Below are 16,346 nucleotides of genomic sequence, written 5' to 3' on the forward strand. Positions count from 1 at the left end.
AAGGTCCTTCACCAGTCTTGTGCAGGGGTAGTGGGACAACGGCCAGTGGCTTGGAAACCACTGAGTGCTGGAGGTGCTCTGCAGGTGAGGAGAAAACGCCTCTGAAGAGGACAACTGATCGCCAGGGGCAGGACCCACCTAACCAGCTGTTCAGGTTTGTCAGAAGAAATTATTTCTGTACCTGCAGGAAAAAATGCATACCTTGTTTCGATCTTTTCCAGGGTAGAAGTGATTTTAGGGACTTTCCCCAACCACAAATTATTTATGAGGCACTTTCCTGGAACAGCTATGCCTATAAAAAATAATGTGAGTAAATCAGGCATTATCAACAACAACGTGGTGCTACAGATAAGTCTGGGATATGTTAAGTTTTCTAGACTTGAATGGATTTCATGCAGACTTGTGTAGTCTTTCCAATTTTACTTTCTACTGGAACTTCAGCTGGATGTTTGCTAAAGCCTTGACTGCACCTTTCTATTTAGCTGTCCATGCTTCCCCAGAAGGAAACCCAGGGGAAACTGCTACTCTCAGAAGCCCTCAGCTGCTCTTCCCCTGACACAAGGCTCTGCTTTGCTGAGCAGAGGAGCCATGCCCTGCCCGGAGCTCCCAGGCTGGCCCTCGGGGTGCTGCAGGGCACCTGGGGGCTCGTGCACCCCGATCCGTGCCCAGCAGCGGACAACTGGGCACAAACCAAACCTGGCAGTGCAGGGGTCATCATGCTCCTGCAGTGCTTCCCCTGAGGTCCTTCCAGCTACCAGGGCAAGTAGGGAAGCTGTAAAGGCTAGGCACAGGGGAGGTGAAGCCTTCCCACAGCTCAGGCTTTCAGGCTTTCAAAAATGACCCAGTTCCCGAATTTGGTGCAAGTAAACGACCTCTCTGCTAGCCCATAGTCACTGGGATGGTTTGATTATTTTTTTTCTGGACGTCATGGTTTGTTTTTTAACTCTACCAGCACCAGAAGCAGGGGAGTGAGTGTGGTGCCCACCAGTGGATGGTGACCTGACTCCTGCTCAGATGTATACTCTTAGCATCACAGCTGGACCCAACATTGGGAGATGGCTTAGCACGCCCGTCACATCTCTGTGAAGCTGAAATCTTACACAGACTTACTGCCAAAACCTGAATTCTGCTCAGTTTTATGATGACTTTACATTTAGCCCACATTTGCAAAAGACTCAGTTTTGGGACCAAATTGAAAATTGGATGTGCAGGTTACAACACCCCATTAACGTGCAGGGACACTAGCTTTGAACAGAGAGACACCTACCCTCCCATGGGTGACCCTGCAGGGACAGCAGCAGCCCTCTGATAGGCAATATCCCCTGCAACAGCAAAATTTGCCCATGTGGACAGATTGGGGGTGTCCTTCAAACCTGGTCTGGAGCAATCCAAAATTGGGTGGGTGGTAGCATCACAAGCTAGCCTCAAAATCAGGGCACTCTATAAACCAGGTATCTCTTCCCTGTGGCAGAGATTAAGTGCCAGGTGTAGAATCTGAAGCCCTGCTAAAACTTTCCTGTTTAGTCTAACTATCCCACATTACAGTTTTGGTTGAACCCTTCAAAGTAACCTGAGCCAAAGAAGTGCTTTCCTCAAAAGTGTAAAAAGAAAATAATTTGAAATTGTATTGCAAGTACAAAATGAAAACAAGCTTAATATTTAAGGGTGTCTGCATGACTGAAGAACTGTTTTGGTTTTAAAACTGAAATTTAAGAAACCATAAATCCAATAATATGATGTACTGTCTTTAGGCATTTTTGGAGAAAAATCACAATATTTATTTAGAAATGCCATTCATTGACCATGTTAATTGTTTTGGGTTTTTTTCTGAGTATAACCTTACAACAAATTTTAGCATGTGTATTTTTAGTGTTTATGGCTGGCAGCTGGATGACAGAATAGACAAAATTATTATGGATTATAGGATCAATAATCCATGTGCTAAGAAGGATTTATGTAAGACACCGTAACAGCTTAAGCTTCAATAAATAACATGTAACAGAGGACAGAAATAACAGACATTCTCTAAACAAAACCAACATTTTTCTATACCAGAAAGAAAATAATACATGCAATATTAAAATCAAAATGCATTTTTTTTAAAAGGTAAATAGAATATATACCGTTACTTTGTAAGAGGTTTAAGTACATATTTGAATGAATTGAAATATGTTTTGAGGCCTGAAAGATCAGAACAAAAGGAGCTTTTCTTGTCTCTGCCCATTTTATCAGCTTCCATGATAAAAAAGATTTTTTTCTTTTTTCCTGTTTGAAGCTCAAATCACAATCCCTGAGGAAATTCATGAGGCAGCGGAGGAGGTGAAAATAACCTCTACATTTGAATACTATGAAAGCCAAGACATCACAAAGGTATATCGAAGCTGATATTTCATTCAGGGTTTTTTTCCCCCATATTCCTTTTTATGTGCAGTAGTGCGTTTCCTCTTTTGCAGAGGGACCATCAGTCTAAACACTGAACATCCTAGCTTTCATGGTTTATAAAAAGAAGAAAATGTGATCAAAACATATTTTTTTTTTCCCTCGGAGATATAGCAGTAGCTTTGATTTCCTTAATTACACCCATCACTCTGGAAAGGTCATAGTCTAATTTTGGTTACTATTCTGGGAGCAGAAGGAATAATTCTGAGTTTTTTTCACCTGCTTTCACAATCCGGTGAGGCTTCCTTCTTTCTTTTACAGGAACAGCTACATCCTCCAGAGATTTGACCGGCATGTGACTAGTCAGTCAATAGGAAATTATTTACAGTTTGATTTTTAATTACTTGTGATAACAGAAACGCCTGAAAAATTATAATCCGAGGACAAACCTCCCCCTCACTGAGAAAATTCGCATCATTTAACTCTGTGTTGCCACATGCTTCTTATTCACAAACATACCAACCAAATCAGGTTAAACTTCTCTGGTTTTCTTTTGTTTGCTTTCCCATTATGTGTGTACAGGAAACCCTGAGCATGGCTCAAAACAAAACCACAGCAGATGACATTTTGCAGATGACCTCCCCATATCTCAGGGACCACCAGTGACCCCACGGGCTGAGAAACTGCCGTCCACACAGTATACGGCAATACTGTCCTTGGGATCCATGGAGCTGCAGGCTGCAAGGTGCTAACCCTTTTGGCCTTAATCCAGCAACACATTTGCGGGTGTGTTTACCATTGAACACCTGAGCTGCCCTGTGGGCTTCGGCTGGATTACCTGTGTCAGAGTGCTCTGCTGGATGACAGCCAGAGCGCTCAGCACTGTGCTCTGGTTTCCAGGGGGAAGAGCACGGAGAAAGTTCATCTGCTTGGTGGTGACTAACAGATGCTGAAGATGCTACAGCTCTTTTTGTTAATTCCTGGCCTGATCTATTGCCTCCTGCAGTCAATGGAAGGATCCCTTTGGCCTAAATGTGATTAAACAAGGCTCCGCATGATTAGCTAGCCAAACCTGTGATTTTTTTGGTTTTTTCCAGTGAAATGACATTGCTAGCTGATTTAAATCTGGATCGTTCCACCATTGCAGTAGTTTATCCCATCCCCTACTTTCCAATGGATAGTGGATGGTACCAACGGATGCCCTCTTTATAGGCTTAACAAAGGCATCATTATAGTCAAACCCACTTGTCAATGTAATTTATTTTCTTGTTTTGGTTTCCTCAGTTCCTCTGAAACAATACGTCCAGCTTTGAACAGCAGTGTGTTTGTAAATACTCTTTCAGAGCGCTGTTATGAGTAGTTTATAGTTCAGTAGGATACTTCTTGCATCCAGTTCTTCTTCTCAGGATATGACCACTAATGTGATTCACCCCCCATTGATTATGTCATTGTTTTAGCCAGCTTGTAATTACAGTTGGAAACCCTGGTGATTCTTCCTGCTCAGACAGCTCTGAGTTGGCTGATAATTTTGGTGATGGAAATGTCTTCAGGAGATCTTCTGGTGTGGATGCATATTGCCTTCTACTCATCTTTTGCCTGGAGGATTGAATTATCACCTTTCTTGTTTCACACCAAAGGGTAAGGGGTCAGTTGCCTCTCTGTGGTTTCAGAGCAAAGGTGAGGGTTTCTCCCCAGATGCTTGTATCTGCAGTGTATGCCTGCAGGCCCCCAGAAGACACTTGCTGGCCCCCAGCTGCTGCTGCTGGTTCCCAGGTGGTTTGGCAGCCCATCTGGCAGCCTTCATCACTCCATAAAAATAAATTTTTTTCCCTTGGCCTCTCCCCTGTGAAACACATACGCCTGGTGTTTGCTATGGGCAGCAGCGCAGGTGTTGCAAAGAGCAACGTTCTCATCAAAGGTCTTGCTGGCTGAGTGGAGGAAGCCCCTCTGCTTGTGAAATCCTGTACCAAGGGAGGAAGCTTCATGGCCCTGCGCAGCCTCCCCTGGAGGGGTCTTCACCCTGGATGGAGGAGGCTGGTGAGGAGGCTGCAGCCTCACCTTGCTCAGGAAATCCCTGCAATCCCCTGTTTCTGGGTGCGAAGCTGGTTCTACTTCAGCATGCACCAGGCTGCTGGGTTTCTTGTTGCCCCAGCCAGCCCTGCTCCTGCCTGCTGGTGCCCAGAGATGTGCATCTCCACTAGCCCAGCTTCCTCCTGCCCTGTGTCCTTGTGCCCGTGGCCATGCCTGGGGAAGGGTCCACCGATGGAGCATGAGACAGTGTCTCAGCAGCACTTCTGGTGTTGGGCATCATTCTCATAAATGACATCCCAGAAACATGGAGCAAGGTTAGACACTTAAGCACAAGACTGTAATTCCCAGCACAAAGAGGGAGCTCACAAATACAAAGGAGCTGTGCAAATACTCTTTTTCTCCAGTCACTGGGCTTCACACTCGTTTGAGCTTTTACTATAGTTTCTCTCTCTCCTTTTAGCAACTCAAAAAGAAAGATTTCAAGCCTGACCCCAAACTGTGTTCAACCTAACGGAATGCTTGTTTTCTTACAATTAATTTTAAGAAGGTCAGGATTTTAGCTCATGCTGATGTTCCTGGAAAAAAATTAATTTCATTCAAGAAAGTTGACATGAGTGGTTCTGGTACTTCACTGTTCTTTCTTCATGTATTTTCTTTGGTAACAACACTATTTTCTGAATTCAGGCTAAATTACTCACAGCAATTTTAGTCCCCTGAAAGGTATTTTTGGCAAGCATAATGGTTTCTCAAACATCGTTACCTGCCTGTGTTCACTTCAGAAGACAATGCCCCTAATTTGTTATATGAATGCAAAAGAACAGCCAGACCAGGTCAGAACAATAGCATGGGTGACCCCGTGCTCCGTCTCCAGTACAGTGAAGCTTGTACCTTGTCCCAGTACGAGGAGTTCCCTAACGTTCCCTGAAATGCTTAGGAAAGGGAGTAGGAAATGCGGGTCACTCTCGGGTGATCCTTCCCCTCTCCCAGTGCAGCCTCTGTCTGCCAGTGCCTCGGGGACTCGCTGAGCTGGGGCAGGCTGCGGGGTTTAATAGCCATCCCTGGCGTAGCCCTCGTATAACCCTTCTCAGACACAGTTGGGCTTTGGCCTTGGCAGCATCCTGTAACAATAAGTTCCACAGTTTAATTTCCACTGTGTGAAAGAGAACTTCCTCTATTTGTTTGAAGCTTGCTGCCTGCTAATTTCAAAGGGTCCCCTTAGTTCTGTGCTGAGGCAGAAGGGAATGGCTATTCCCTACCCACCTTCTTCAGATCATTTAGGATTAATGCATCTCAGTCACTCCCCCTTGACTCTTCCAGCCTCAGCAATCCCAGCCTGCTTTGTCTTCTCTAGTAGTTGCCTTCTCCTACATGTAATTGCATAACTTGCGCTCTGCATCTTTTATAGTTCTCCTGCTGTGAGAGAAGGAAAAATCCAGTTTGTTTTTTGCAATATCCTTCCACCCTGTCCCCATCCGGCCGGCAGTAATTCACAGGGCATGCACCTAGGAGGTTTCCCAGGGACATTTCAGGGCTGTCGGATGGATCGACGGGTCTCCCAGGGGAACCGAGCCCTTCTCCTTAAATAGCACAGTCTGCAAGCAAAGGCCTCTGCAAGGGCCTCTGCAAGCAAAACCTGTGGGAGGTTTTATCCCTTCCTATCCCAACGACTTCTCAGTGGGAGAATGGTGGTCCCCAAAGCTTCCTCTCACCAGAAAAAACATCCCAGCCAAGGAGGATATGTGAGGGGTGCTGGGAGCTGCTCCGTGTCCATGGCAGATCCCTGGTGCCCCAGCTTCAGCCCAGCACCTGGGCTGGGAACTGTTTTTATTAAAAGGAAAGAATCGGTGTGCGATCTCAAGCAATTTCCCTCACGAGTTGGGTCTTGCCAGGCAGACTATTGCCCACAAAAATCCTGTCTGTTGGCAACGGGGGTACACAGCCTTCTAAGACGTGTGGAGGAATTTGAAGCTGAGGCACCAAATGCTGCAGCCCCAAATGCCAGGCCTAGAGTTGTTTTAACTCGTTTGATAATACCAGGCCTCCTTCCCCTCTCACTTGCACTGGGTTTGCTCCACAGATTTCAGTTGAGCCAAACCTTCCTGGGGCTGGCACAGGAGGCGAAGGATGGAGTGGGGCTTTGTGCACGGTGGGCCGGCAGCCAGCTATTGAGGGGAGCTGAGGGCCTGGTCAAAGAACTGCAGTGACATTTACCACAGCGGAAAAAGTAGCTCCTGGCAGTCCTGTTTCCTTCGCTGAAGGGACAGGATGGCTGGCCAGGCAGCTTTTGCAGGGGAGACATGGCAAGAGGAGAACAAATCACTTGTTTCTCCTCAACTTTCCATTTTCCTCATCTGAATAACGATCTTCTGCATTTTCCCAGAAAGGGTACTGCTTTCTTCGAGATGTTATTGCCAAGTATCTATCTTAAATGTCACACACACACACACAGAATAAAATGCGCATAACAGAGCACTAGATGTGAAGGGGTGCTGAGGACCAGAAGCTGATAGTGAAATGACCCTCCTGGGCTGTCATGCAAGCACTGGTGTTGAGTGGAGCCCTCTTCTTCTGCTGAGATATCTGAATAAGCATCTGTTGTTGCTGACTAAATAACAGTATAGATTGAATTAATCCTTGTGACAGGCGAGCTTTCTGCCAGAAACAATAGGATCGGCTGGGAGAGTTAATGCCTAGGTTTGTGTTATTCATCACCCCAACCAACGCACATTCAAGGCAAGCAGCACGACAGGACATTGTGCGGTATCTAATTCCTCCACCACTCCACCCTCTGCTTTAATTAGGTGCCATGAATCAGTCACTGGTTAATGAGGAAGCCATATCAAAATGTTTGGCAGTATAAGGCAGCCGGAGTAAGATCCATTCTTGCCACTTGAGCCTTGCAAGACAGCCCATAAGGAGCTGTATTGCAATTGCAGCTGTTGATTAGGCAGCTGTGAGACCATCAAAGCCCCATTCCCTTAAGTAAGTGGCATTTTTTTGCTCTCTATTCTGCTTCCACCACCACCACAATGAATCATAGAATCATAGAATCATTAAGGTTGGAAAAGACCTCTAAGATCATCAAGTCCAACTGTCAACCCAACACCACCATGTCGACTAAACCATGTCCCAAAGTGCCACATCTACACATTTTTTGAACACCTCCAGGGATAGTGACTCCACCACCTCTCTGGGCAGCCTGTTCCAATGCCTGACCACTCTTTTGGTGAAGAAATTTTTCCTAATATCTAATCTAAACCTCCCCTGATGCAACTTGAGACCATTTCCTCTTGTCCTTTCAATAGTTACTTGGGAGAAGAGACCAACACCCACCTGGCTACAACCCTCTTTCAGGCAGTTGTAGAGAGCAATAAGATCTCCCCTCAGCCTCCTTTTCTCCAGACTGAACAACCCCAGTTCCCTCAGCTGCTCCTCATCAGATGTGCTCTAGACCCTTCACCAGCTTCGTTGCCTTTCTTTGGACACGCTCCAGCACCTCAATGTCTTTCTTGTACTGAGGGGCCCAAATGACTATGAGCAGAGTACTGAGGTCTCATTCTGCTATTTGCTGTGCAAAGGGGAATAGGCATGGCTGAAACTTTCAGCGATATTTTTAAGACCAAAGTCAAGATAGAATCCAAATGCAATTTTCTAATGCTTTTGGATACCAAATTCCCTGGAAGTTGGAGTGTGTAGAAGAGGGAAGATAGAGAGTTCCTAAGATATTTCCACAGGTTATTTCCATGGAGGTTAGGAAGGTAAACTGCTTTACACATTGGATTCAGTTGTGGGTTTTTTTAAATATCAGTGGATATCTATTTTTAAAATTTAAAATTTTCTCCATGTTTCTTACCTGAAAGTAAGGTTACTTTTCCAATTTTGCTCTGAGACGTACTTGGGCAGATCATTCATTGTGCTTGGTTTTTTAAGTCAGAAATGTTTTAATCAGAGTATATTAATCACTGGGTGTTCAGGAAGGCACAAAGATCTGCATGCTTAGAGCTCAGTGAAGGACTCGAGCCTCAGCAGTAAGCAAGAGACAACCATTGGGAGAGAGAATATGTAAATAAGGAAAGTTAATTATTGTAAAATTGTATTTATTTAAAATAGGACACAGAGTATGATAAATCATCCAGTTGTTCCAACTATTCTTTAGTCTACTTTTCCAAGTGCATCTTTCTTATCCACAAAATATTGTCTGATTCAAAAAACACATTGTCAATGAAAAATTGTTAAAGAAAGTGGGATGCTCTACCATGTGATCAGGCTATTCCTGGCTGCTGTTTACTCAATGTTTGCAGCAATCACTATGTCACAAGGACTTCAGAGACAGAGTATCTTTTTTTCCCAGTTATCTACTTTCAGTTGTGTGTGTTTGCTGTACAGTATCAATTCTAACTTAGGATATAGCCTTTTGTCACTTGGAATTATTCCACAGCCTTTCAAAAAACAAACTGGAAAAATGACAGAAATTCTCTGAATATTATAAAAAATTTTGGACTTGATTGCCTCAATTCTGGTTTCCTCCACCTCCTCATCCATATGCAATTGATAGCAACTGCATTATGGAACAAGATATGAGCGTTGGCTTTGAAAATAAACCAGGGTTTTCTATCACAATCACTTATTATAGTTATTGTTCTTTGTTTTCTGCAAATGGTTGTAATGAAAACGGTCTTTGACTTGCAATAATTTTCCAGGCTTTCTAGCTACAGTGCACACTCCCCAGGAGACAAAGTGGCAATGGTCCTGAGGAGGGGAAAAACGAAAATTTCATTGAGTAACTGTGGAGTCTTCTGTAGTATTTTTCATTTTTGAACTCTCTTTAGTTAGTATTTCTGCAACATTTTCCTGCCAACCAACTCTGACACTCCAGATATTGCTTTGAATAGTAACCCACCATATTTTTGGATGCCTCGCATCCCTGACATCCCACATCTATGCACAATGAGACCAATTTATCCCAGGCATATGGGACTCACTGTGTAAGAAACATTGAGCCTGTCTGTGTTCACCATGCCTTGTGTATCTGGAACATGTTGCAATTGTTGCACGTACCTGAGCAGGCACATTGAGCCCATTGCACCTGGGTGGCATCAGAGTGACCACTGATGTGATGCAGAACTCATCTGCACACAAACAGAAAACCTGGGGTAGCTAGACCTAATGTACCTGGGCTGACCTGCTCAAATGGACAGTAGGACTCTCAGATTTGTTGGACTTCTATCACCCGCTAAACACATTTTGACAAATATTCATTTTCATCTCCTTTCCCTCTTGTCTCATATGATCCACTTCTTGAGACAATTCTCTTAATCTAATAATCCTGCCCTTCAAGTCATTTCACCAGTAGACTCCCAGAATACCATAGACCATGATCTCTGTTCACTGGAGAGTAAAATATTTTGGAATTTCTCAATTCCAAACCAGTTGTCAAAGAAAGATAGGGAAGTTTTTCCCTAGTGAAGATCACTTTTCAATAGAATGTGTCTCTGATTATCTTTTTGGTAAAAAGCTCTTCTCTTCTAAGCAGGGTAACAGCCTTACTAGTTTGACATTGAAATGTTCTTTAAGCCAGACATGATGGCAGCATAAGTAGTTTGATTCTTTACTGTAATGGATCACTTTTAGACTGGAACCCAATTACAAATTGTCCAGCCAGAGGGCTCAAGGTCAGAGACTGATTGCAGTTTGGAGAAGATCTCAGAGCTGGCGCACGTAATGGCATCTGCCTAATGATTCAGTTTTGCTCCAACTACAGCCAAAGAAAGAAAAAAATCTTTCAAATATTTGTTTGAATTTGTAAAGGTATTTTTGACAGCTAGGCTTGCACATTGTACAGGCAGAGTAAATATGGTAACATTCAAATTTGCCTTCATAAATATTCACATATGCTGGATTCAAAGTTTACCCATGTGGATATTTGCTCTGTAAGAGTTAGTACTTTCATCCAGTCAGCGCAGACAAATTGTATTACTAGACTTCTGTGACCGATTACAAGTAAATGGTTACATAGACATTAACCAAGCACATCTGAAAAAACAATTTTTTGGAGGATGCAAGATTTCTGTAAACACTGTGTTGAAAGCAAACAAATTAAATGTTTTTTAAAGTATTCTTTTCATTCTTAATTATTCCCAAAGCACTAATCAGCAATATTTTAAATGTCCTTAAAGAGGGATCTTTAATATGACTGCTTGTTCTATGCCGACTTTCTGAACCTTAGAGGCTAAAGTATATGCAGAAGTGGAGATAAAGGATAACCTCATTAACTGATTACATTTATCATTTTAAGTATTTGTAAAACTATTTAAAAAGCATTTCCTTATATATACCAGCTAGACTATACTAGCTATGCTCTATACTAGGTACACTTCGATGTGAAACTATAATGAGCATTGCAGTAAACAAGCATTTCCTTATATGAATAATTTGGTCTCTGAATATGCTTGAGCAACGACTACTGAAATGTATCTGAATGCTTTGACAGTCATTGCTTATCTGATGCTCAAAACCTATTTATGACATTCATTTCTATAAGTAGCACAGCGCTTCTAGGATGCCAGTGAAATGCATTTTTATGTGACATGGGTAATTTTTCATCTCTCTGTGGACTATAGAATTCCCACATAATGCTGTAGTAAAAACATCTGCATCTTGGTGCAAAGAAAATGATCACAGTTTTTAGAACCTATGCATTTAAAGTCACTGCCTCTTTCTTTTTAAGATTAAATTCCTTCATATGCCCACAAATAAAAAGTAATGCATATTTGGTTCAAAGTTATGTATTTCTGAATGCAGCTTTGTGTTCATTTCTCTCTTTTTCTGTTTCTGAAAAGAGAAAATAAGGACCAGAAAATCCACCAGGGTTTCAGGCTGCTGTGGTTCTGGTGGTTTAGATCTGCCTTCACTAATGAAAAAAAAAATAATCCCCTTCTACATGCCCCACTTTTAAAACCATCCTTTATTTTAAGCTTTTCAAGATGCTCACGTTCCTGTCAGTATCAGATTAAATTCCTACAACCGTAAAATTTTATGGAATTAATTTGAAGCAGAACAAAGAAAGCACATCTTTCTGTAGAACACCACCTTTATTTTCATGTCTCTCAAAAAAAAGACAATACTTCCATAGCAATGACCCTAGTGGAGGTGGTTTATTATTTTTCATAACACTCAGAATTGAGTTATCACTGGCTCCTGCATTGTAGAGACAGTTAGACAGGCTCTGAATACTGCAAACACACTTGTGCTAAAAATTACATGTACAGTATTCCTTACTGATGCTTATGGTCAGTGCTGACATGAACCCCATGGTGAGCTACTTCATGCACATGATACTTCTTTCAGTCTGAGTATCTACCATCTCCAGTCATTGCAGCAGCTGATGTCTCTGTTAGACTTTTCTTCTAAGAATATTTAACTACTAGAGCTAATGTTTGGGGCAATGTGGGGGGAAGTCCTTTCTGACAAATCTTGGGCCTTTGATTCACCTGAACTGATCACCTGCCCGCATGCATTTTAGATTTATCTCACAGATGGGTGCTGGGTTTGTAGTAAAATAAATAGTCTCAGATTCACCAGTGTGAATGGTTTCTCTTAGTCTGCTGTTCACATCTCTGGCTGCCATCATTATAAAATCATATCCAGGCAGGTCAGCCCTGGAAGATAAATCATGTCAGCAGAAAGCTGGTTTGTGAGCTCTGATTTATTGGCTTTGTTAGGCCTGTAGGGCTTGTGAATCTCCACACATTGTAGTCTGCACTTTGAGACCAGCCTGCTCTGAAGGCTTGGATTTTTTTTCCCTAATTAGAGCACAAGTAAGCTGTTACAAAAACATTTGTGACAACATGAGATGAGTAATAAAAGACAAGAGGTCTGTCTCCCAGGAACAGTGCTACAACGAAGCTGCATTGTCATTATACAAGTTGATTGGAGCTCAGGTAACAAAAGTTTCTATTGGGGTCAGGTGGGATGCACCTCTTCGGTTGCTGGGGTACTTTTGCTGCCGGGGTTTTGTAAATTTATTGCACTTCTGGATTCAGACCCCTGGACATTCACTTTAGTGAATTCACACAGAATTCTTCCCTTTGACAGTGATTTTGCAGTTTCTCCAGGTGCCAATATCACAGCCTGTTTTACTGATGAAGCAAAGACAGTGTAAAGAAGTATTATCTTTTTGCATGTATTAGGGCATTTGTATTAGTTTTTTCACCTCAGGTACTATGAGGAGATATAATCCAAAAACTGCGTCTGTGTATGGAGATAAAACCTACTTCTCAAGTTCTACTAAAAGTCCCCCATAACAGTGTAGAGGTGACCTTTCAAGATCCCAATAAACATTCTCGAAAACTTGTTATGCCTTCCTTTCAAAACCAAAGATCTTTCCCAGCTGTCACTCCAACTCTGTGTGCTAACTCCACCCTTCTCTCACACCCCCCCCCATTGCCACCCCGCAAGACTGACTCCATCTCACCTGCCAAACCAACCTCACCCTCTGCCTCACAAACCTGCCCTGTCCTGCCTCCCCGCAGGCACGCTGCACGCACCCACCTCCAGGCGGCCCGCACCGTACAGGTGCCTGACTGCCAGTGCTGGGGCTCCTTGCGCTGCGCATCTACACTGTGAAAAATGCAAAAAAAAAATGAGGGACAGACCCTGCTGAGGCTCTGCTCAAGACTTACCATTTCTCAGGTATTTGCAGCACTGCCGCCTCTTTCTTGGTTGACGGTCCCATGCAGCTGACGCAGCTGACCGACTGCTCCCCAGTGGTTCCAGTCTGGTGAGACCTGAGGTGGCAAAGGAGTGAAGTGCTACAACCAGGAGCAAGGCACCGCTTAGCTACCTGCGGGTGCCAGCACATCGAAAGGCCTATTGGAAGATGCAAATGTGGATTCTAAAGTCCTTCACCCACCACGCAGAACAACTTCTTCCCTGCCAGGTGACCTGATTTAATCCGTCTCCCAGAGGTCTGTCAGATAAAGAAGTTGGGAGACGTGTCAGTGAGCTGCACTCCATGTGTTTAGGAACAGCAGCTTGGAGACACCTTGCTGCAGATAGTAATTCACTTTGACCAGAGAGACTACAAGGGTCTCTGCTTTCACGATGGCTTTTCATTGTGGCAGGGAACTGACAGCTCACTCTCCCAGAGGAGCCCCAGATGTGAGCCTGCACCCCCAAAGTCAAAGGGAGGTATGCCACTGGCTCCCCTGGCTGCAGGAGTCTCCTTTTGGCTCTGGGCTCACATATACACCATTTGCCAGGTATTCTTCTCTGTACGCTGTATGATGGCATCCAAATCTTATTGCAGTTGATTGAACTCTCTCCATTGCTCAGAGGGATGATTGAAGCCAGGCCATAGTGGACACTGAATGTGTTTTGAGAGCAGGAATAATAAAAGGTCATACAAGCGAGGAAAAAGTTAGTTCACTAGATTCCAATAGATACAACAAACATCAATACGAATACAAAAGCGCACTGGGTATAACAGTACGGCGCTGTGAATTGTGAAGCTGTGTTTATTCCTTTGAATTCAAGCAGGAAGGAAAGGATTTTTGCAACTCTGGCTCTGGGCCAGCTGGTTTGCCTTTCCCTAGCTCCCAGCTTTTGGAAACGGGAACTGACTTCTGCCAGCTGTGCTCCCCACCTCTGCCCCTGCCTGCCCGCAGGATGGCTGGAGCTGCCCTGTGCCCAGCTCCTGCCGCTCCGCTCCCTGCCTCAGCAACGCTTCCTTCACCCATCCTTCCTTGTCACGCAGGGCGATTTTCAGATACACATCTCTGCGGCTGCTTGCGCTATAATGTATGCCCGCACGGCAAGCATTTTGAATCGTCTGGAGTACAGCGAAAGTGGTCTCTTCTGGGTTCCCCAAGTAAACAGAGCATGCATTTTTCCAAAGAAATACTTAAAAAAACTTTGGACCCCGCGTAGGCGATCATCCAAGGTGATTTACTGGGCTGCAAAATCTCTTCTATTTTTAACTCCTCATTAGAAACTGAAAGTTTATTCTTGCATTTTTAAAAATGTCTAGGCCTTGTGGTAGCCCTTTGCAGAGGGGTACATTTTGATTTCTGATAATTGCCGGAAAGTGACAATTCTCACTAATTCTCACTAATTCTCACAATTCTCACAATTCTCACTAATCCTCACTGTTACCAATCAAGGATTTAGAAACTGCTTTTAGATACAAGCACAGCTCTGCAAATCCCCTAAGATGGAGCCAGGGGTAATGGGAATATAGAGGTCACTTGAGTCATGAATTGCGAACTCTGCATCCTGTCAGATGGTATTACGGAGGGAGGAGAAAGGAAAAAAATGGTTTTTTTATTCCCTTGAAAACACACTGTGAGAGTGGGGAGACTATACTGTTCCTTGCAAGAAGTAAGAACTTTCCCAGTTTGGCCAGATGACCACGTTAAACTGGCAACTGTGTCATGACAGGACATGCTAAGAAATCCAAGCCCTTATCATTTGGGACTAAACTGAGCTAATTCCTGAATGCCAAAAAATCTATCACTTTACAAGAAAAAAATGGTAATAGTGTTGTGAGAGCTGGGAGCAGGCTGTGCCTGACTTCTAGTTGCTCCGTTGCTCGCACAAGGGTTTTCAGTCCTTGGAACAGATTCTCTGGCAGTAAAAATGTTGGCACTCTCTCTATGTAGCACTCCTCGTTACTTACACTAATGGATCTACTTAAGGTGGGCACAACCCTACAAGTTGTCCTGAAACGCCTGGTGCAGACAAAGATGCCATCGGGTCACTGAAGCCAAATGACACTGCTTTGAGGGAGAGAAGAGGATGGCCAATTTTTTGTCTGAGCAATACTCCTGACAGGGTTTATTGCTTCCTGATGAGATCAGGTGAGTAACGTCATTGCGCAGTGTTGCCAAACAGGGTACAACTTCTGTGTGATGACATCTTAGGTGGTGGCATTGGGGCTCTGCTGGGACAAGGGGGTGACAGGCGGCTGTGAGAGGGGAGACGACGACCACCGGGAAGGGCAGGCAATTGCATACAGCACCGTCTCGGGCAGGTCAGCAGAACTAGGGAAAGCAAAGCAAGAGCAACAGTCAAAGTGCGATACAACTAGACACGCTTCTGCCTCAGAAGTACGGCTGGCCCAGCTTGTAACAGCAAGGGCACATGACCAAGCAAACAGCACGTGAGTGGGTTCTGTTCGTTTGCTTTTCCCTGTGGGAATGCCTCCGCTACTGCTACCCGCTCCCAGCTGGAGCAGCTTGAAGCCTGCCACGGGGGAAACCACGAGGGGTGGCCACAAAGGAGGAGTGGGTACTCTGCACATGGAAACCTCTTGAAGAACAAGTCCCACTGAAATACTGGGGTCCTCTGCTACACACACAGGTGTGGGCCTGTAATTCTCTATTTCAAATCATCATGAATGATAGTATCAAACTCTTTTTTGAGCTTTTTCATCCTTATGCCTCGCAGGGAAGGATGATGTAATCTCAGTTTAGCAGAGAGGGAACCTGAGGCAAAATGAAGAGCATCCAAAAGGCACAAGGTCACCATCAAGTCAGTGGTGCAGCCAAGAACAAATTCAAATATATTTCAGTGCATGCATCATATAAATATCAGCTCATCCTCTGGTTTATGCTGTACAGACTGAACAAGAAATTCAATGTGCAGGTGGCTACGCAAGCAGTTTGTTGTCTCCAATGTAGCCATGGGTTCTAACTACTGTTTCTGTGGAAATAAAAAATGAAAATGGGTGGATTTTAATTTTTTCCTGTTACATCTCTGGGAACACTTTGGGTCCTGGGTATAATACCTAGAATTCTTCTGAGTCCTTTATTAAAATTTTCTCTCTTCAGCAAGGTGTAAAAGGGTTAATTTTAGCTTCCTGCAAAATCCATAAAGTCTGCAGCTCTGCCCAGCTAAACAATTAGCACTTCAAAGTTTCTACTGGTCAGAGCTAACTG

General features: G+C 43.9%; 1 long non-coding RNA gene across 2 annotated transcripts; it reads left to right on the forward strand.

The window, feature by feature from the left end:
* Positions 1-12,271: 12,271 nt before the first annotated feature.
* LOC142600133 (uncharacterized) lies at positions 12,272-15,954 on the forward strand. Of its 2 annotated transcripts, none has more exons than XR_012833589.1 (3): positions 12,272-12,350; positions 15,635-15,768; positions 15,856-15,954. It is a non-coding gene; the product is annotated as an uncharacterized LOC142600133 (long non-coding RNA). The 2 variants fall into 2 exon arrangements; XR_012833590.1 differs by lacking the exon at positions 12,272-12,350 and adding an exon at positions 14,957-15,266.
* Positions 15,955-16,346: the final 392 nt, after the last annotated feature.

Source organism: Balearica regulorum, chromosome 1, assembly GCF_011004875.1.
Source record: "Balearica regulorum gibbericeps isolate bBalReg1 chromosome 1, bBalReg1.pri, whole genome shotgun sequence".
NCBI classification, from domain to species: Eukaryota; Metazoa; Chordata; class Aves; order Gruiformes; family Gruidae; genus Balearica; species Balearica regulorum.